General features: G+C 32.3%; 1 pseudogene; it reads left to right on the top strand.

Moving 5' to 3' along the window:
• Window positions 1-20,837: 20,837 nt before the first annotated feature.
• LOC143056165 (uncharacterized) lies at window positions 20,838-21,794 on the top strand (annotated as a pseudogene).
• The last annotated feature ends 1,536 nt before the right edge of the window (window positions 21,795-23,330 follow it).

Raw genomic sequence — 23,330 nt, 5'->3', positions numbered from 1 at the left:
CAACTTTGGAAATCTAGTAATTAATCTAATACTAATGTATAATTTTGGATAAACTTTCTAGAAACTGTCTTAATGGACGCATTTATTTTCTGTTAGATAAGTCCGTAATAGCAAAAGAGTTTTTATTAGTAGTATGATATAATAGATCATGCTTGTATTATCATATGAATGACTTAAATTATGCCAAAATAAACTTGACCAGATTAAACATAACAATTATATACTTTGAAGCACGTTTTTATAATCACGCCCGTTTTTATATTAGTTACAAACATTGTGAAAATGGCATATTTTTAAAAATGAAACAAATAGTATGAACATTGTGCTAAAAGGAACATGTTTAATCAAGATAATGTATCACATGAATTTCAAATACTACATGCCACACATAATACAAAAAAATATAAGTCAATACTGGGAAACAGAACTGAATGAATGAAAAAAACACATAAGTTCGCGAAAACAATTGTACATCAATTGTTTGAAAATATGGACAAATATGTATAATTTTAATTACAGACTACACAGCTATTAAACAAGCCATATTTCACCCGTCCTGCATCGAATTATACCATTTGTATTCTGTTCTCTCTTTCATAAAAATTTTTGTTTATGTACATCTCACAAGTTTCTATATGTTTATGACAAATTGATTCCTAGAATTTGATCCATTTTTCATTCAATTTGACAAATTTTGATTGATTGAACACATTAGTTTGATCATGGATAATTTGGTTTGAACTTTGATACCCAAATAGTCATCTGATATGTAATTTTACAGGCCGTGTTTTATTTCCGATTGTGACATTTGTTCGTGTTGTTTGTTCTTTAGTTTTCTATGTTGTGTCATGTGTACTATTGTTTGTCTGTTTCTCTTTTTCATTTTTAGCCATGGTGTTGTCAGTTCTTTTTTTTTTTTTAGATTTCTGAGTTTGACTGTCCCGTTGGTATCTTTCGTCCCTGTTTTAAACTGAGTGTGAAATGACGGACATTGCATGCATACCAAGACACGCTTATCTTATCGACCGAACCAATTTCGTTATTTTTGAGTTCAGTTTCGATTTGTATCATTGATTTGTCTCTTCCTAACTAATTTGGGAAATCACTGTCACCTTTATCTGATACATTTTTTCAATTTCTTTAACTTCCCAAGCTGACGTCAGCTTAACGAAGCTTGATAAATTTCATCTTCCATTTGCCATTAGCCAACATAAGTATCTGTGTTTTGAATATTTTGCTTTCGAGGGCATCTTTCGTCTTTTTTCCTGTGTACGGGGTTCCAGTATATGTTGTGTCAAAATCTTTATATTTTAAGCTCCTTAAATTGCTTGAACATTGTCTTTTTTTACATTGTAGAAAAATCCTTATGATGACTTTTTTCCATGATTTTTTACCCAATCAATCTAATAACTGTTTCAAAAGAACAACACATAAGCATCATATCTGATACGGTTTGAATATTGGTTGCATTGTGGTATGAATTTATCAAAGTAGCCAAGCCTTCAGTGACAATACTGTTGTGTATTGGAGCATCCGCTACTGGGGATTTATTATTATTCGTCGAATACCAATTTTCGCGGTTAACCACGATTTCAAATGTTAACAAATACGATATTTTCAATAGGTTTTGTATACATAGATTGGCGAACCACGAAATCAAATATCCATGAATAAACAAGTTTTCAGCAATCCACGAAAATTGATACCCACGAAAATAAATGAATCCACTGTATTTTAAAACTTAAAAAGGACTCCTCATATTAACCATCATCAAGTTGATCGTCAAGTATCTTTTTTTACAACTGATGTTATTTAAAAGGGACATCTATTCAGATATCAACTGTCTGTTACTGAGTTTGTTATAAATCTCAAATATTGTTTCCCGTTGTCCGTAATTGTGGTTTTGTTGCATTCCTACTTGTTATCTGTTACATTTTTAACAACGAGGGACACCGCAGTACCAAAATCATCGCAATACGTGCAAGGACCCCATGAGTGAATATCAATCCCATATAAATACCAGCTTCAGTGAGCTGATAACAGTATCGTTACTGTATCTCTTCTAAATAATGCTGTTAAATAAAAAAAAAATGTTGAGCTTTTGAGGTGAATGACGACTTGTTTGTGCTTCGTATAGAATATCATTATTAAATGTGAAATACCTGAATGTATAATATGTCTGCACGTTGATTTATATTTACGAATGGTGTACTTATCCAAAAATGGATAATTAACAATGGGAAATGAAAATACCTACTTATTTATTTCATTTGATCGATTATTGTGCTTAAAGATAAAAGAGGGACGAAAGATACCCGAGGGACAGTCAATCTCATAAATCGAAAATAAACTGACAAAGCCATGGATAAAAATTAAAAGGAAAAACAGACAAATATATGTTAACACCTGTAAAATCATAAAGAAAAACTGAATTATATAAAATAAAAGTTTATGAAATCACAACTAAAATCAGTACATGAAATACACCTGACAATAAATTCAGTCCCTTTCCATTTCTATTGAGCTATTTTGTCATCATTCAGTGGCTAGTACATGTACACATTATTGAAAATAGACTTGGAGATCGCAGTTAAAAGTACATTGCCTCATTAAGACGGAAAATACAACTGCAAATTAATGCATATTGTCAACAACTGTGTCTCTTTATTGTTTTTTTATTAGAATTACTTAAATTATGCACAAGGAAACTTGACTAAAATAAACATAACAATTATATACTTTGAAGCACGTTAATATAATCACGCCCGTTTTTATATTAGTTACAAACATTGTGAAAATGGCATATTTATAAAAATGTAACACATAGTATGAACATTGTGCTAAAAGGAACATGTATGATCAATATAATGTTTCACATGAATTTCCAATACTACATGCCACATATAATACTAAAATAAGTCAGTACTAGGAAACAGAACTGAATGAATGGAAAAGCAAAGAAAACACATAAGTTCGCGGAAACAATTGTACATCAAAAGTTTGCAAATGTGGACTTACATGTATAATTTTAGCTACAGGCTACAGAGCTATTCAACAAGCCATATTTCATCCGTCTTTCTTCGAATTATACCATTTGTTTTCTGTTCTCTCTTTTTATAAACATTTTTGTTCATACACATCTCAGAAGTTTCTATATGTTTGTGACAAATTGATCCTTAGAATTTGATCCATTTTTCATTCAATTTGACAAATTTTGATTGATTGAACACATTAGTTTGATCATGGATAATTTGGTTTGAACTTTGATTCCCAAATAGTCATCCGAAATGTAATTTTACAGACTGTGTTTTATTTACGATTGTTACATTTGTTCGTGTTGTTTATTCTTTGGTTTTCTATGTTGTGTCATGTGTACTATTGTTTGTCTGTTTTTCTTTTTCATTCTTAGCCATGGCGTTGTCAGTTTATTTTAGATTTCTGAGTTTGACTGTCCCTTTGGTATCTGTCGTCCCTCTTTTAAAACTGAGTGTGAAATGACGGACATTGCATGCATACCAAGACACGCTTATCTTATCGACCGAACCAATTTCGTTATTTTTGAGTTCAGTTTCTGTTTGTATCATTGATTTGTCTCTTCCTAACTAATTTGGGAAATCACTGTCACCTTTATCTGATACATTTTTTCAATTTCTTTAACTTCCCAAGCTGAGTTCAGCTTAACGAAGCTTGATAAAGTTCATCTTCCATTTGCCATTAGCCAACATAAGTATCTGTGTTCTCAATATTTTGCTTTCGAGGGCATCTTTCGTCTTTTTTCTTGTGTACGGGGTTCCAGTATATGTTGTCAAAATCTTTATATTTTAAGCTCCTTAAATTGCTTGAACATTGTCTTTTTTTACATTGTAGAAAAATCCTTATGATGACTTTTTTCCATGATTTTTTACCCAATCAATCTAATAACTGTATCAAAAGAACAACACATAAGCATCATATCTAATACGGTTTGAATATTTGTTGCATTGTGGTATGCATTTATCAAAGTAGCCGTGGTGTAGTGGTTAGTGCGTCGGTGAAGTGGTTAATGCGTCGGACTACTAACACAAAGGTTCCTGGTTCGATTCCCGTTTGAGATGAAAATTTCAGGAACTCAATTTTCGACTCTCCCTTGACACCATCTGCGAGTATGGTCTTGAGGAAACGATGATAGTCCGTCGGAAGGGGACGATAAATGGCTGACCCGTGTTAAGAGAGAGCCATATATCTTGCACGTTAAAGACACTCTTGTAGTTTTAGAAAAAGAGTAGGCTAATGCCGCTACAAGGCAGCACTCGCTCCCGCAAAGTGGAAAGGGATTAATATAAATTGTTTTCCAATCCACTATAAATAAATATGTTTAAACAAAGTAGACAAGCCTTCAGTGACAATACTGTTGTGTATTGGATCATCCGCTACTGGGGATTTATTATTATTCGTTGAATACCAATTTTCGCGGGTTTCATTGGAACAGGTTAACCACGATTTCAAATGTTAACAAATAAAATATTTTCAATAGATTTTTTATACATAGATTGGTGAAACCACGAAATCAAATATCAATGAATATGCAAGTTTTCAGCAACCCACGAAAATTGATACCCACGAAAATAAATGAATCCACTGTATTTTAAAACTTAAAAAGGACTCCTCATATTAACCACCATCAAGTTGATCGTCAAGTATCTTTTTTACAACTGATGTTATTAAAAAGGGATATCTGTTCAGATATCAACTGTCTGTTACTGAGTTTGTTATGAATCTCTAATATTGTTTCCCGTTGTCCGTAATTGTGGTTTTGTTGCATTCCTACTTGTTATCTGTTACATTTTCAACAACGAGGAAAACATGGGTACCAAAATCATCGCAATACGTGCAAAGACCCAATGAGTGAATATCAATTCCATATAAATACCAGCTTCAAATAACAGTATCGTAACTATATCCCTTCTAAACAAGGCTGTTAAATAAAAAAAATGGTGAGCTTTTGAGGTGAATGACGACATGTTTGTGCTTTGTATAGAATATCATTATTAAATGGGAAATACCTGAATGTATAAGATGTCTGCACGTTGATCTATATTTACGAATGGTGTACTTATTCAAAAATGGATAATTAACAACGGGAAATGAAAATACCTACTTATTTATTTCATTTGATCGATTATTGTGCTTAAAGATAAAAGAGGGACGACAGACACCTGAGGGACAGTCAAACTCATAAATCAAAAATAAACTGACAAAGCCATAGCTAAAAATGAAAAGGACAAACAGACAAATATATGTAAACACTTGTAAAATCATAAAGAAAAACTGAATTATATAAAAAAAAATGTTTATGAAATCACAACTAAAATCAGTACATTAAATACACCTGACAATAGATTCAGTCCCTTTCCATTTCTATTGAGCTATTTTGCCATCATTCAGAGGCTAGTACATGTGCACATTATTGAAAATAGACTTGGAGATCGCAGTTAAAAGTACATTGCATTTCTATTGAGCTATTTTGCCATCATTCAGAGGCTAGTACATGTGCACATTATTGAAAATAGACTTGGAGATCGCAGTTAAAAGTACATTGCCTCATAAAACGGAAAACACAAATGCAAATTAATGCATATTATCAACAAATGTGTCTCTTTATTGTAGACATATGACATTAAATATTGAGTGCTGTTCAGTTGTCAACACTTTGTATTAATGGTTTTAGGTAATTTTTGGAATTACGCAATTGCTTATCATTGAATAGAAAACAACATTCAAAACGTAATGAAATGTGCAGTGCATAACGATGATTTACACTGTAGGAATCAAGAAATATTTACAATTAATGTTATCTAACTTATGTCGTGTTTGTAATTATCACTGACTTTATCTCCAGACTACATCAATCAAGCTAGTAAGTTTCCGTGGTCAGAATGAACAAATTATCTTGACCGTTCAACATATTTGACCAAAACTATACTGTCTGACATGAAAAGGTCTAAATATGTGTCCAGGTATAGTTATGCTTTATTTTAGTTTTGGTTAGATAAGCTCTACAATGTTAGTATGATATATTGGATTTTCAAATATTTTCCGCCGATCTTCATTAATTTGAAAAAAGCTCATTTGATGCCGTAAAATGAGCATCTTTATGTCGTTTCATATATCATATATCAATAATCATAGTTTAATTTTGTCAGGCACATTAGCCGTAAAGCTTCCAACTACCTGAACTTAATGCAAACATCGTTAAAAAAGCCACATATGAGAAACTTTCATTCATATTCTAATAAGCTATGAGACAAACCTTAATCCAAAAAAGATATTTTTCTGCAAAACGTATTTTAAAAAACGTGTAATTGGATTTACACTTTTATATTTTGGAGATAAGGCAATGACGTTCTGGAACTAAAGTGTCCAGAATGTATATAACCACATTCTTTCATCAATAAAATATATCATAATTTATAGGATTTGGAATAATTATACTGACTTATCATACCTCCTTCTAAATTTCTCACAATTTGTTATAAAAATAAATTCTAAACATTTATATTCAATAAAAACTGACACTGTTGAAAAGTTAAACGGAGCCAATCTGATGATACCGCGAAAAAATTTAGTAAACTAAAATATATAAAGGGTCTGCTATTTTGTATTTTTTATAAGGTTGATCCAAATGTTTGTAAACATATTAACACTTTTAGTAAAAAAGATGTACACGTACAGATCTTCAATTTTAGAAAATTAAGCGAACTGTGATTTTCGTGTGCAACTTAATTTAATAATACCCCTTTCAAAACTTCATTCTCTGTTCAATTTATGTTTGGAATCCACTGTTACAAACCCTCATTCAAACCAATACAAAATGACAGCTATAATTTCAGATATTGCAAGTCACAGACTTTTCAAGCCAGTCCGCATTGGCAAAGATGAAAAAGAGAAAAGAACTTTCCTTAATCTTTGCCAACAAAGGTCTCGATGGCGTCAACTTTGGCAATATCCTTCATCATAAATTAGTTCAATCGAAAAAACCTCCTTATTTCAAAGACCAGTCTGTACCAATCATTTCTTATACCTATACTAAACCTATTGCAACTAAAATTGTCAATTACAAACACGTTTTGCAGGATCTCGATATTGACGACTTAAAGTCTAAACTTCCTAATTGCACTTGTGGTAGTTCCCAATTACCATATAATTCTGCTGGCCACGTTATTACCGGTGACCTCAACATTGTTAATAACACTTCTTTACGAAATGTGTTATCGAAAGGTCCGAAATATCGTGAGCCTAAATCCATCAATTGGAAATACTATAAAATTTTGATGGATTCAAGTGAAGATTATGCCAGTCAATGGGCTAAGCGAGAGAAGGAAGACGTAGACACTCTTTCCGAATGGATTAAGGCAGCGAGGTCGTTGATACAAATCAGAATTAAGAAACTGAATGGGTCTATCAATGCCCATGCTACGTCAATCTTTAAAGACCCAAGAACACCTATCCTACCTCCATGACAAATATGTTGTTGTCCCCGCAGATAAAGCCCCATCGTTTCTGTGTGTAAAACTCATTACATTAAATGCTTGATAAACGAATTAGGTATTGACAATTCACTTGGAAACTCAACATATACCCTCAAGACACTTACCAAAGAGGAAATCCTGGATAATCTTGGTCTGTTCTGTGTTCCTTTGGAATTTCAACCAAAGATGAATAACTGGATCTTCCATTACTGTATTTAATACCTAAACTACATAAGTGTCCTAACAAACAACGGTATATTGCTGGGTCTTCCAAGTGCTCCACGAAACCTCTTTCTAAATTATTAACATCTATTTTATCAGCAATCAAAGACGGTCTTCAAAGTTATTGTGAAACTGCTTATTCTAGAGGGGGCGTGAATCAGATGTGGATACTTAAAAATTCCAAGGATCTTTTAGAGTACATACAATCTAACTCTCTTTCATCTTGTAACAGTATTAAAACATTTGACTTTTCTACTCTTTACACTAGTATTCCACATTCCAAACTAAGAGAAAAATTGAAAGAGTTGGTATTGTTGTGCTTCATAAAAAAGAATGGCCAACGTAGATACAAGTATCTTGTCTTGGGAGGGATAAATCCTACTTTGTAAAGGATCACTCTGATTCAATCAAAAAATTCTCAGAAAACTGATATTATCAAGATGCTTGATTTCTTGATTGACAACATATTTTTTTAGTTCGGAGGACGTGTTTTTCAACAGACTGTCGGTATTCCAATGGGAACAAACTGTGCCCCTCTACTTGCCGACTTGTTTCTTTATTATTATGAGGCTGACTTCATGCAGAAACGTCTTAGGAAGAAAGATAAGAAGTTAGCAATATCCTTTAACTCTACTTTTCGCTATATAGATGATGTTCTTTCACTAAATAATTCAAAATTTGGTGACTATGTGGAACGCATCTATCCCATCGAGCTAGAGATAAAAGATACTACAGATACAGTTAAGTCGGCCTCATATCTTGACTTACATCTAGAAATTTCGTCCCTCTTTTAATTAATGTTATCTCTAAATGTTCAGATTTTACATTGATTATAATATGCTATTATGTTTTACATGAAAGGTGACTTGTTTAAAAAAAAAACAGAATTAATTTTAACTTTGATATTGTCCTATGCGTATTCTATTCCATTGTACATTATTCATTGTATATGCTCCTAGACGCATTAGTAGGTACCCTATCTGCAAGTGCCTCTGTTGTAAAGGAGAAGTATCTAATATATATGTATATATATATATATTTTATGATTATTAACTAGTTTTTGTGGTACAGGCAAACTTTGACTTTTATCTTATAGAAACTTAATTATTCACAATAAGCATTCTAAGATTGAATAAAAAAATTCAACAAATCATTCTTTATGTACCTTTGTCATACTTTACAGCAATAAACAGCGAGTCGTAAATTTCCTTTTTTTTGTAATCATCCTTAAATTTGTATACTTGAATCACTGGGTCATCACGATATTTGATGTTGTGCCAGTTTGCAAATCTAGGAACCAGTAATTAATTTAATACTAATGTACAATTTAGGATAAACCTTATCGAAAATGTCTTAATGGACACGTTTGTTTTCTATTAGATAAGTCTCCAATAGCTGAACAATTCTATAAGTGATCTACCATGTCAGTTTTATTATATGAATCAATAAAATGATGCAAAAGGAAAACTTGACTGAAATAATCATTACTATTATTCATTATTCTTTGAAGCATGTTATCACCTTAGTTTTTTTTTAAAGTACAAACAAGTAAAATAACAACAATAACGAAGATTGAATACATTAGTCTTGCCATCAATGATTTGGTTTGATATAAAATAGTTATCCGATATGTGATTTTACCAACTGTGTTTTATTTCCAATTATGAAATGTTGAATGAGTGTGCATTTGCATGGCGAGTGAATGCTTGCATAACAGGAGACGCCCACCCTGTCGACTCAATCTGTCTCGCTCTTTTTGGAGTTCTGTTTTATTTCTACAGTTTCTGTTTGTGACATTGCTTTGACCTTTCCTTAATATTTGGGAAATTACGGTCACCTTAGTCGATACATTTGTTTTAAATTTCTTCAATTCCCCAATGCATAGTTATACTTAACGTATCTTGATCAAGTTCAACTTCCATTTGTGTTAAGATGAATTTTTTATAGTTATCTTTTAACTGTCTTCTTTGTTCGTGTCCCTTCAAGTATAGGTTGTCTTTTTAGTTCATTATTTTCTTGCTCCTTACATTTATTTCTTTCAGTTTCTTTTTCCAATTGTAGCATAATCCTAGTATTTTAACCGACTTATTGGACCAAAAAATCAACACATAAGCACCATATCTTATACATGTGTATTTGAGCATCTACTGTTTAAACTTTGTGGAATTCTGTCATTTACTGACAACAAGTTAATCATCAAGTAGTCTTTTTACAACAAATGTTATCGCATGAACTAGCTAAAAGATTTTTAGAACTATATCATCATGTTTGATGGTTTGATCAGAGATAGAATAACTGCTGATTTTAATTTTAAAATTTTGTGTTTGTCAACTCCATGGATGAGAGTATCTAGCCAGTTACATGTAAAGATCGACACATGGTGGTAGTTGTCTTGCTGGTTTATCATTCGTTCGCCCACATGATTGTAGTTGCTGCCATGTGTTCGTTCACATGCATACTTTAGTACCTTTTTCTGTCCAAGTGTACTGCATGCTATATAAGTATAAGTTGTGTGTTGACCTAACTGCAAATTATTTTTTATTGTGAAATTTATAACACATATAACACAAACACGTCAAATTGACAATCGAAGGTCTTTTATAAAAATTACTCCTCGAATCTTAAGCTTTATTCATCTTTTTTGTTTATCCTTTCATGCAATTCCCATACACTTAAGATTGTTTTTGCTATGGTATGTTATATGATATAAGAACACTATCAAAATCGCGGGCATTTATGGCGTGATTGAAATAATGTAGAGTGTTGTAGGATGCGTTTTCTTCCCTGCGGATACTAGTCATCAGCATTTCTGTGTTGACAAGAATTATTATTGAATAGATCACGATTATAAATTGACTATTTACGAACCTTTGAACTACATTTGCTATTTGAATTCGTACCGTATTCTGCCTTTTTAAACGGTTTTGATTCGGGTTTCGCTGATGAGTATTTTGCAGAAAAACGTTCGTCTGGCAAACATATTTTCGATCTTAATATCTATATGATAAATTTATTTATCATTAAAAACTATCCAAACGCGTTGATTCTAAGTCAATCATAAATAAAAAAGCTCAACACACAAGATCATATCCTTGTTATTATAGGAAAGTCTTTATTATCCGTATATAAACAGATACTTTTGTAAAACACATTATCCTGAAGTAAAGATTATTTTTAAAATTCTTTATTTTCTAGTCTGCACCGAATAATATGAATCATTAAGAAAAATAAACCTATTTAAACCAGTTCCGAATACTGAAAAACCAGAAAATACTAAGTACAGTTTTTATTTAGTTATCCTTTAGTTTAAAAGTAAGGAGCAGCTTCGGGGTGACTGTTAATGATGGGTGTTTTGTCGAACTGTTGTTATCTGATAGTCAAGTTATTAAGCCGTATCATTACTTAGTTTGAGTACTTTACTTAAAAATAAATAAAACTTCACCGACATTCCAATTTCTTGTTTGAAATAATCCATTGTTTGTTAGTGCAGACATTCGAAAAAACGTTAATTTCACAACTGACTAGCTCGTAATATGAAAATAAAAATGTCGTCTGTAAATATTTTCACGAGTAGTGGAAATTTTTAATTTAACAACCAAATTTCTGAAATCGTGTTGTTTTGTGGTAGACCAATGCTTCAATATAATTGCAAATCTTAGAATATATGTAACCATCCCAACCGTGTCCATCCCCCAAAACGTGTCCGATTCCCCAAAACGTGCCAATTCTCTAAAAACGTGTCCATAATGTTTCATATTGCCCAAACGTGTCCATAATGTTTCATATTGCCCAAACGTGTCCATAATGTTTCATATTGCCCAAACGTGTCTGATTTCATAACCCCAAACGTGTCCGATAACTGCATTTCGCCAGAACATGTCCACTTACGCTATAACGTCTCGCGTCTGTTAGCGCTAATACATGTATGTCCTAAATGACACCAATAACGTTCACGGCAGTTCTTTGTGGGGAACACAGTTGACGAAGTGGTCATTTATTAGCATTAGTTTGTTCAATGCCGGTTGTTAATAATTATCTTCCATCATTACCGAACTGAACAACGAAATAACACGACGGTTGGCGTATACGGTGCAGAAAATGCTTCCCCTACCAGAGCACCTGATTTCACTCCCGGTTTTTAGTGGAGTTCGTGTTGTTTCTTATTTATAATTTATAACAATTGATGTAAATATCTTTTGGTTTTTTATTAGTCTTTGTTTACTCTTTGGTTTTGATTGTTACTGTCTTATCATAACTGAAAATTTAATCTGAAACATGAATTATCTTTTGACTGAAATAGCTTATTGTCCAGTTACAAGTATTTCATGCTCTTTTAGAGCGAACAAACAAATGATTTTAGTACAGTTGAATTTAATTTAATCGTTTACTATGTAAAATATCTTATATTAATAAACTCCGATGATGTCTTTTATATTAATCAGAATATTGCACGGCGGGCTTTCAGTCGAATCGACCTCATTTTTTTAACAGTTCTAGTATTTTTAATAAATTTAAGGTAACAAGCATCATTACAGACACACGAACAAGTGACATAACGTCCAGTGCCAAATATACATGTATCACTCGTTATTTAAACGACATCATGTTAACGATATCTACTGTAGATACATTTAGGTTCTATTATCATACCGGGAATTAAAGATTGGGCCTTAACTTTTACGGTTATTTGGGATTAACATTTGTTGGGATTTTAATCTAAAAAAATAATTTCGAGTAAAGACCGATTTTTTCGTGACTTTAGTGAGAAACTACTTTAATCTATGTTATGTAATAGAGGCCGTTTTAAATAAAAGTTTAAAAAAAAATGTTGCCTTCCAATATATAATTGATGGCACACTATAAAGAGTGATAAAGACCTAAAGTAAGTTATTTTTGTCTTTTAATGAAATAGTAAAAGATCGTAAAATGAGTATACAATAAAAAAAAACAATAACCAAATTACCTACATATTTATAATATGGATTCGAATGATAGTTCCAATAAAGCTTGATATGGACACACTTGGGGTATTGGACATGTATGAGTGTTTATTAAAAAATTGACACGTTTGTGCGTTTATGGAAATGACCAGTTTTGGCGCCCTTTTGCAACGACATATTTTGCAGTTCATTGACGTCGATGGGGACACGTTTGCGGAATCATCAGACACGCTTGGGCGTTTATTAATGACAAGTTTTAACGCCCTTTTACAACTAGACATGTTTTGCAGTACATTGACGTCGTTGGGAACACGTTTGGGGAATCGGACACGTTTGGTGGAAGGACACGTTTCTGAGTGTTGCATATATTTTAGACGAAAGCATGTTGACATTAATATATCCTGCACATATTTTAGAAGCGCCTATAGTGGAATCATTTTGTGTCAGTAAATTTCGCTTGGAAACTTAAATTTTTATAATATTGCAATATTTTTATAATGTAGACAAGTGGAGTCGTTTTTAATTAACATGCCTTTAAATCTGGTAATCTTTAATCAGATTTACCACTGAACTGAAATTAAATTTTCAAATTTGTCTAACCGAGTTGATTAAAAGTACGCAATTGTCAGTTTATCTTTCCGAAATATATAACCCATTCTTGCATGTAAGTTCAACAGAAATATATCTTTTCAATCACATAAAAATAAACAAAAATTCAGGGAAATTAGATTTTAGTTTAAAGTTTTGTCATAAACCAGACAGTTTTCGTTTTCACATTTTTCTTGTCAGCGCCTTTATTTGCTGAATATAATTAAGGCATTTTGTTTATGGCTGTAGACCGTGCGGAGACCTACTATTCTTAAATCCATGTCAATTGGTAGTTGTCCTATTATCAATTTCACAACTGACTAGCTCGTAATATTTAAATAAAAATATAAAGATTTTTACGAGAATTGAAAATTTTCAATTTGACAATGAAAAAAGCTGTTGGACATTCGTGAAAAACTCAGCTATCCAACAACACAATAAGTAATAGTAAAACTTCAATGATAAGTTAATATTGATATTAAAAGACCTCCGAACAAAAAGGGGTGTTCAGAGTTTTTAGTAAAACAGCCCTTTTTGTGAGGAGGTCTTTTAATGTTAATATTACCTTAATCATTGAACTTTTACTGACTTACAAACCGTCAAAAATATAAGAAAAGTACATAAAAAGAACTTGCAGAAACCTAATTCCCCTGAACTGGACGAGTCTAAATATGTTCAACTTAAATGATAGTTAAACAGTACTCAGACTGATATATACAATTAACAGTTACCAAATAAATTGAAATGATAACGACCGATTTAATGGCATTACATCATATTATTATTTATTTCTGATAAAAAAAAATTGTCATCTAAATAATACCAAATGATAGTCTTACAAAATTAGGAGGAAATTTATACTTTTTTAGCCAACTTATCAAAATTCTTATTTAATAAATCATGCAATCAAAACCCCATACAGACCTCATTTAAAACAAACTGACCAATGAATATTATGCCCAACAACTTCATGCTATATATACTTGATGTTTTTGATCTGTCAGTAATCATGAAATAGATTCGTAAAGATCAGACCTTAGAAACAGTAAGTAAACACTTCAAACAATTAGCTACAGCTTGTTTCAGAACTTCTAATCGGACAGACCTAGATGCATAAGGTCCTTCACAATATATATACTAGATCTTCCTTTATTTGTGTTTTTTTAAAATAAAAACTATGCATGCAAACTTCAATGAATAAAACCGTATTAAACTAGGTTTCACTGGCCCGATCAAAACGTGTGAGGTGAGATATATTCGCAAGTTCAATGCATTTTATGAAAACAAACTCTTTAATTTAGTCGTCCGTATTTTCCTTTTCATTTCTAAATGAAGCAAAAACATCTGAAAAAAACTTTTATCTTTCTTAGTTTTATCCTTGCCTGACAAAAAAAACATATGTTATAAATCGTATTAAAACAGTAGATAAGAACCATAGTAAAAAAATATTTAAAACTTTTTAATAAGCAGTCAGTTACGTTTTAAACGGAAGAGACCCTCCCCCCCCCAAAAAAAAAAAAAAAAAAAAAAAAAAAACAACAAAAAAAAAAAAACAACAAAAAACATAAAAATATAAATGGAAATTCTAAATTATAGCATTTTACAAGATCTTGTCTTTGTGTGCTAAGTACTAGTTCAGAGAAATCAATTAAGTTGATTGATTGTTGTTTGCTTTACGTACAATAGGAGGTTGACAGTGAGGTTGGACATGAAACTTTAAAATACCACTTAAAAATGAGGGCATATTGAATAAGGACCGAAATTTAGACTTGAAACAGCTGGCAATATTCGGACCACTCAAATAATAGGTGCAAGAGTTTTTAATTTGCCGAGAGCGTTGATCCATAAAATCTACCCTGAAGTCGATCATCCATGTTTACGTGTATATAAATATAATTTCACGCATCCAATTTAAGTTAGATACTTTTAGTTCGCTTTTGTAACCGTGAGAATTCTGTGAAGGTGTATTGTGTATTGTACTCTAGTTTTTGGTATGATATTTTGTACTACCGATCACTATCGCTCTCCTGGTTGGTCTCGTGTGGGGGTGTTCGCCTCGAGAGCGGGAGGTAATTTGTTCGAATCCCGAACGGGTCAAACAAAGACGTTAATTAAATTGGTATTCTATTTCAACGCTTAACATGTCGCAACATAGAGTAAGAGCACAGACTGGCCGGCTCAGAGTCGGAAAGGTGTCCGGATCGGGTGACTTTTCTTCCTGCGAACTTATATCTAAAAACGGGGTTAATACTCTTATTATATTTACATGTTATCGTCCTGAATATTAATTTTATTTGCCGCTGGTCGTCATCCATTATCATTATTTATTTTACCGTTATAGTAAGAGTGAAGTATTTTTCTTTTACTGGTTTATATTACAACATCTTAAATTTTCACCGATCAAAATTAAAATATGGCAGGTGAAATTTTTCAACCAAAAACTTGTGATTGTTGGGATATCTTTGACGGTAAATAATATTAAATCAAATGTGACTGTTCGGATATATATAATATTTGACAGAAAATATTATTGAATTAACTCCGTATAACTATTATTTAGTCATAGGTCGGTTTTGAGCTTATTATTCTGTATACGCACATTTCTATAAAAAAAAAAAGACCGAATGTTGACTCTAAATATTTTTTGTTTTATCTGTGTCTTTGGGTTGCTGTCGCATTAATGTATACCTTTATCTCCTTTTATTTAAAACCAAATTATTCGCTTTGGTATAGAAATATTAACATCTCTGGAGCTCTCCCGTCCCACAGTATACCCTTGCTAAATGGGTGCGTTCGTTTGTCTTATTGGATATATAAATACGCAGCTTTGTCCGATCAAAATATATGAATGCTTATCCGATGCCTGTTGCAGTGAGAATTTCACGCTATCTATACCTTAAAAAACATACAAGGGAAAGACGATCTACGCACAAGTTGAATGATTGAAATGTGTAAACAACAAGAAAGTTCAGCTAAATCTTTCCAAATAAGTCGCATGGCAGATTTTAAGAACATTTTTTGTGACTTTTGCTAGAACATTTATAGAAGATGAAAAAAAATATATAACAAAACCGACAAGCAAGACAATATAAAAAAATGAAACGCCCAAAATAAGTTGAATCTTTTAATAAATTGTTGTCAACCTTTTTTATCATTTTGTTTTTTGCTCTTGTGACAACTATTATACCAGTCTGAGATACAAAAAAAACTTGAAACAGCAAGTTTTGTCACCTAGACGAGACAGCCGTCATTTTACGCTTCAATATATGAGTTATTGCCACTCAATGAAGATTGTTTTTCTGTTCTAGTCCCCTCCCCTATTAGTTTTGATGGAAATTAGACAATGTAATCCCTGATGTGTACTACGATAACGTTTTTTAATGTTAAAAAAAAGAAAGAAAAAAAGAGAAAAATGATGGAAGAAATTAATGTTAAGATTTACGCATAAAAATTTAAATGTAAATAATAATGAAATATATAAGAATTGGAAAACTGTTTGCGACTATGATCAATTGAGGACAAATCATTATACATCACTAAATGAAGCTGATTAATTTATTGATCCTTTGTCTCCAGTGGCAAATATGTCGTGCATATGTTAGATGCAAAGTTGATCAATATGAAGCAAATGTTACAAATTAAGAGTGGCACTTTTTACAATAAGGCAGAGCGTTCGCTAGAGGTAAAACGTATGCCGTATACGTAATAGAATAGATTTGAACCATAATGATCGAACTCTTAAGTTAAGTTATTTGCCCTCCTTCCCTCTTTTTTTCCACGATAGACGAATGCCATAAACAAAACGGCATGAATTTACAATCAATAAGGGCCACTATAAGTAAATGAGATATGGACTTTGTTTATAAATAAATTCCTATTGCAGCCAACATCTCCCGGTTCGGGACAGGTTATTATTTCCACAAAATACCGCCTGATTATTGATCGGAGATATTCAAGCAACCAAAAGCACTTTGCTGGGTGTTTTTTCACGATCCTATTTCGGACTCCTGACTTTAAGAGGGTGTATCTAATTAGTCATGCCCGATTAACTTTAAGTAAATTGAACCTCAACTTAAAGACCTACATGGGGTAAATAAGTTCGAGGTACAATAAGTAGACAATAGAAATCCTTTGTGAAATGAGATCGTCCCAGGTTTCTTAGATAATTATTTTGCGTTGAATAACAATGAAAAATGCACGAGCAGGTTTGTAAGACAAGAAAGAACATCTACAAATCTACAAACAGTTAAAAGCAAAATACAATGTGATTGTATAGCACAATGGTATTACATATTCCAAATGTTGCACTGAGATCTCGTGAAAAAGGGATTAAAAATAATCTTGTATTATCCTAGATTTGTATAAGTTCAATGTTAAAGAAGTATGTCACTAACATATTGAACCATGATTCCTTAGAATTTTCTGGCATCATTGAAATACATTTTGGTTTATTATGCTTATGCATTATTGCAGATCGTTATCTTTTGTTTGCTGTTTTATTACTTGTTCGCCCACCTGATCTTAGTTTCTGTCATTGGTTCGTACACATTCATACTTAAGGAGGTTCGCTACTCAGTTTCAAAATAACAAGCTTTTCATAACACTAGTATATATTGATAGAGAATTATTAAAGGAACCAAAAGAGCAAAACAAAAAAGGTCAATGCGCTTGTTTTCAAGATATAAGCCATTGGACTTTTGACGGGAAAATGCTCTATCTTGATTTTTCATAGTTTTATCATTTAACAAGCTTTAAATTCAAAAACTATTTAGAAATAACAAGAATTTAATAAGACTTTTACAAATGGCTTATATTTATATATGTAAAAGATTTATAAAAAGAAAATAGGGGTAAATGGGCAAAATGTTTTAAGGCCTTGAAATGAATAAAAACAGGATTCCGAAAATCTGACAAAAATTCCCAGACAAGACAATCGAAGAAAGTCCTTAAGTACCGATTAATGTTCAACTGTAGGGTATATATGGCCATGTTCACACCAAACGCCATGTACAGTTAACATGTTTGCAATTAGTTTGATGTAATTTCAACTGGTTTCACATTAAATTTGTTCACATCTATACACCTGATTTCACTAACTGTACATGAGATTTGTGCACACTGCTGACATGAATTATCATTGATATTGTTATATTTATAAATTAACTGTTTACAAAATTTTGATTTTTTTGAAATACTAAGGCTTTTCTACCTCAAGTATAGATTACCTTATTTGTATTTGACAACACTTTTAGGAATTTCGGATCTCAATGCTCTTCAACTTCGTACTTTATTTGGCTTTTTTTCTTAAACTTTTTTGGATTCGAGCGTCACTAATGAGTCTTTTGTTGACGAAACGCACGTCTGGCGTTTATATAAAATTTAGTCCTGGTATCTATGCAGTTTTTTTGCAAACTACGTGTCATTTAAATGTTCATTACAAAAAATCGAATACAAATTTTTCGGAACACTTTTCTAACAGTTATGAAAGTCCTTTTTATGATTCGAAATACATACGGTAGCTACCTTACCTTAGCCAGAGATAAAGGATACTACAGATACAGTTAAGTCGTCCTCATATCTTGACTTACATCTAGAAATTGACAATGAGGGTCGGTTGAAAACAAAACTTTACGACAAAAGAGATGATTTCAGCTTTCCAATTGTGAACTTTCCATTTCTAAGTAGCAACATTCCAGCAGAACCTGCATAAGGGGTATATATCTCCCAATTGATACTTGCTTACATTTCCTATCATGATTTTCTTGATAGAGGGTTGCTGCTCACAAGGAAGCTATTAAACCAAGAGTTCCAAATGGTGAAGTTGAAATCATCCCTTCGTAAAATTTACGGACGCCATCACGAGTTGGTTGACCGTTATGGAATAATCGTTTCACAAATGATATCGGATATGTTCCTCACGTCGTAACTACAATCCCTTCCCTTTTATGAATGTGACCTACCGAATTAGACTATTTACCGGATTTGTTTTCACATAAGCAACACGACGGGTGCCACATGTAGAGCAGGATCTGCTTACCCTTCCGGAGCACCTGAGATCACCCCTAGTTTTTTGGTAGGATTTGTGTTGTTTATTCTTTAGTTTTCTATGTTGTGACGTGTATGCTGTTGTTTGTTTGTCCTTTTCATTTTTAGCCATGGCGTTGTCAGTTTGTTTTAGATTTGTGAGTTTGGCTGTCCCTTTGGTATCTTTCGTCCCTCTTTTACAGACGAAGAATTGAGATATTTGGAATATTGCAACAACGATGGATTACTGCATGCCTATCTTTTTTTATATTTCTAAGGGAATTTGACTGGATCTGAGATAATAGCAATTTACCGCACATTCGTTTTAAATAATGCATTTTAATTAGTAAATCGTTAATTGAGTAAAGACCAGTGGCAAATATTTCTGCATACGTCCAGTCGATTCAGGAAGAAATAATTATATCTTGATGAGAGGTGAATAAAGCTACCTTAAGTTGTTATTTTGTTATTTAAAAAGTAATATATCTAGTTTTTATTAGACAAATAATTCGGTAAAGAACTTTTTCAATAGTTGATGTAAATATCAATTTTATTCAAAAAACGTTCCTTCTTCAGTTAAAATAAACATGGTAAAATTCATGTTCTAAATACCTTGTTTTGTGTACACTTAACCCACAAAAGGCCTGCATTGACTATCGACTACATGTAGACAAAACATGATTTCAACTTCATGTACACATTGAGTTTTATCCGTGTGAACGTAATTGTGTTTTGTTTACGTGTGAATTACACTGACACAACACCGAGTTTAGGTCAATGTGAACACGGCCTATGTTAGTTTTGTGTTAAAACTAAATGCAAACAATATTTCATAGTGAGACACAAACTTTAATATATGACAGTTTATTGGGATTGGAAAAACAAATAAATTTTCATCCATACAAATTCCTCTCCGATTATTAAAGGAAAACTCCAGGTTTGACTGAAGCTGAGTTTATATGATAAAAAGTGTTTTATAAAACGTAAATAACCCAGCCATTTTTAAATTAACTCTTCTAATAATGAAATACGGTTTATTAAATTTGACATTTTCACAATATCATGGTAAACGCCATTGTAACATGTGTAAGTACTCTTCTAATAATAGACAGATTCGGTGTCAATTATTCCGTTGTTTATTGTTTCAAACCGATAAGCCCCGAATGTCTGGTGACGTCACACAGTCTGTTTGGTATTGAAGCAGTGTGGATAAACATATTAGAATAAATATTTACTTCGCTATAATTAAACACGATTCGATGAATATTTCAATAAAGATGCCGTCTTTTCAAGCATTCAAGTGTACTAATGAAAAGGGGAAGTGTACAAACAGTTTTTTCGTTATCCCTGATCCTTCAAAAAGTGGAGATAAAACAAACTTTGCAAAAAATCGATCTCGAACTTGAAAAATCGTAAACTTCAAATAGAAAATTTTAAATTTAACAGTAGCAAGGTTGTGTGTGAAGACCATTTCAAGCCCGATTCATTCGATAGAAACCTGGTCAAAGAATCTTTGGACTTCTTACCAAAAAGAAAATATTTGCGACAAAATGCAATGCCGACAATTGTCAACATCGGAATGGACACCAGAAAAACACAGAAACGATCGACCAAATCTACACAAAAACGTCGAAGTGCACAGGTTAGTAAATAGAAATAATATTTGAAAAAAAAGAATTACTTTTACTTCGATTTATCGTTATACGCAAAATCAACATTTCCACTGTTCTTGCAACTGATCGACATTTCCAGATAAGAAAGTGTGATGAACAAACAATATATGAGACTGAACACCAGTTTGATGTATGGCAGTTGGCAAAAAGTGTATGCAAAAAACCCCAATAAAAAGCAAAACTGAGGGGAGCCTGAAGACCTTGCACTATGGATTAAGGCTATTTGCAATCACCTATGGTGGTGTGCTAGCAATTGCAATGGTGATAAGGAATGGTTAGAGGAAAGTTGGGTTTTCATCGTTCATCATGTGATAAACCAGCACACATTCGAGGGCCGTCACATCCTGTGCACATGTCGAAATAACACCAGCTATAGCTAAGAAAAAGTGGCTTGTGAAAGATTTGAAAGCACACAATGCTTTGAAAGAAGTTATCCTTAATAAACGGTTAAGGAAAGACATTAAACATTTAAGCGAGTGCTGCCACACTGGAAATTTGGAGGTGTACCATAGCTTACTTTTAAAATATGTTCCAAAACGACAAGAATTTAACTTTGACCAGATGAATGCTAGAACATCGCTTGCAGTAACTGACCACAATATGTCACAAAACCGTGGGAAAAAAATGACGGACAAGGACATGAAGTTTACAAAACTGTGTACTCAAAGATAACGGCAAAATTGGTAGCTAAACCAGTGTATAACAATAAGACATATAAGTGGGTAAACACAATGATGGAAATGTGCATTTTGCAAAAGGCAGAGATGATCTTTCCCAAAATTGACACAAAAATCAGGGCAATATTGCACCTGTACCTGCACCGGAAAAGGCTAAACTAGTTCAAAATCTTATTTCAAGATTAAACAAAGTTCGTGATTGAATGTGAATCACAAATAAATAAATGAGTCAAATTAGAGCAAATATTTTTTAAATGAAATTAAAAAATCAATCCAGTAGTACTGTACATAATTAACATATACAGACCTTGGATGGTGTAAACTTCCAAAAAAAAAACGTGTATGGTGTAATGGTGTATGGCATATGGTGCAATGGTGTAAGGTGTATGGTGCTATGGTGTATGGTGTAAGGAGAATGGTGTATTGGTGTATGAGGAATGGTGTGATTGTGTATCGTGCGATCGGGAATGGTGTGAATGAACGGTGTACAACATTTGATTGGTTGAAAACGAAGTTCTTTTTATTTTAATTTTTCAGATTGTAAACATAAACAATAAAAATAATATTAATATTTAAAATTTAATTGCATTATGGGTAATTTCGGATCGTGTATATAGAATTGGGAATGATGTATGGTGTAATGTGTAAGGCGTATGGTGCAAAGGTGTAACGTGTATGGTGTAATGGTACAAAGTGTATGGTGTAATGGTGTATGGTGTATGGTTAATGATGTATAGTGTAAGTGGGAAGTTTACACCATCCAAGGACTGTATATTAGAACAAATGTGAACTATTGTCAAATACTGTTCTAAAACCTGTGTAATGTCCATTTGGCTCTTGAAATACTTTTCACCACACACGATGGGATAACAACTCTCTTTCCTTTTCCGAGGTTTTCTTCTTTCAGCATCCAACATACAAACTGTCTGTAGGCTGTCAACCTTGACTGCCTGAAAAGAAGGACAATTATAGTATAATGTTTTGCATTTATCATATTTTAATAAATACAACAGTCAAATCAGTTATATTTGTTGTGGTAATTAATAGGTTTTAACATGTAAAGTTCAAAGTTCTTTATTTTACAATCAAGGGCCCCTGTGTGACTTACACAATATATTGTTATTCATTACATTACACTTAAATTTGTGCACATAATATAAAAAAGAAGATATGGTATGATTGCAAATGAGACAACTGTCCACAAGAATCCAAAATGACACAGACATTAACAACTATACATGTAGGTCATTCCATTCTACGGCCTTCAACAATAAGCTATTACATACCGCATAGCCGGTCAGCTATAAAAGGCCACGATGTGACAATGTAAAACAATTCAATCGAGAAAACAAACGTCCTTATTTATATAAAAAAATGAACGAAAAACAAATATGTAACACATAACCAAACGACAACCACTAGCTATATAGATTACTGGCTCCTGACTTCCTGGAAATGGAATCCTGTTATATAGTTTTTTACATATATAAATTAGTTTAGTTATTTCAAAGTTTCATATCTTTGATTTTACTTCCATGCTAGAGTGCCAATATTAATAATGAAATAATTTTATCGGGTGAGAGGAGGCAGATGTGCCCTCCCTTTTTTTCATTGTTTGTTGTTGAAAATTTTAGATAAAGATAGCGAGAATTTTATGCAATTTATGAAATTAAGTAAGCTTAATATTCGATGTAAAAC

Source organism: Mytilus galloprovincialis, chromosome 13, assembly GCF_965363235.1.
Source record: "Mytilus galloprovincialis chromosome 13, xbMytGall1.hap1.1, whole genome shotgun sequence".
NCBI classification, from domain to species: domain Eukaryota; kingdom Metazoa; phylum Mollusca; class Bivalvia; order Mytilida; family Mytilidae; genus Mytilus; species Mytilus galloprovincialis.
Note: the sequence above shows the minus strand (reverse complement) of the source record. Positions and strands in the feature narration are given on the sequence as shown.